This window comes from Penaeus monodon, chromosome 25 (assembly GCF_015228065.2).
Source record: "Penaeus monodon isolate SGIC_2016 chromosome 25, NSTDA_Pmon_1, whole genome shotgun sequence".
Taxonomy (NCBI): Eukaryota; Metazoa; Arthropoda; class Malacostraca; order Decapoda; family Penaeidae; genus Penaeus; species Penaeus monodon.
In genome coordinates, this window is record NC_051410.1 from 32,281,228 (window position 1) to 32,281,999 (window position 772).

General features: G+C 42.7%; 1 protein-coding gene across 1 annotated transcript in view; it reads right to left on the bottom strand.

Moving 5' to 3' along the window:
• LOC119589365 (aminopeptidase N-like) overlaps positions 1-766 on the bottom strand; it is a gene marked incomplete in the record, with an annotated part of 23,348 nt that extends 22,582 nt beyond the window's left edge. Inside the window, 1 exon segment of the mRNA XM_037937983.1 lies at positions 523-766.
• Positions 767-772: the final 6 nt, after the last annotated feature.

Genomic DNA, 772 nt, shown 5'->3' on the forward strand with positions numbered 1-772 from the left:
TATATGTGAGTATGAGTCTAAAACCCTATGGATCACATAGTATGACCTTCTTTCTCTACACAAACGCTTATCTGCATGCATCTTAAACTGTCGTGATAACAGTCACGTCGCTAAGACCGCTGACGATTTCGCGAAAGGCTGTTTAGAATACAGGAACATACTCCGTTCTTTATGTAGCTGTGCTTCGGTTTCAGGTATATATTTTATGCATTCCATCACTTTCCTTATGCATTTCCGTTTACCCCTATAGTCTTTCCATTAATAAGTCTCTGGTAAACAAACGGACTTATAGAAAAATGCTATGGTGTCAATTGTAATAGCAAAATGTTCATGTTACAGAGTCTTTACACCACGAAATAGTATAGTTCTTCCTACGCTATAACACTGCTTTTAATAATCACATTCACATTCAGTACAAAAAAATGCAAATAGAAAACACAAACTTGAACGCAGAGTGAACGTACACTCTAAACGTTTTCAAGCAACACGACACGACACTAAATACTTTTCACACGTGCTCACCCACTCGGCAGGCCGTCAGGAAAGTTCGTGTGGAAGATCACTTTAGTACAAGATTCCTGCTGTCTTTTGAGCTTTGTTTTGAGTGTCAGCCTCGTCAGCTCCTACGAGTCCTAGCCCAGGGAGAGCCTGGGTATGCGTGAGGTCCGAGAGGAAGCTTACCATCACGCCCTGACTACTGAGGGGAGAGGAGGGGTAAGGAGGGACAGACACAACCTCCACACAAAAGGCTGATCACTGACTTCCCTCAGCT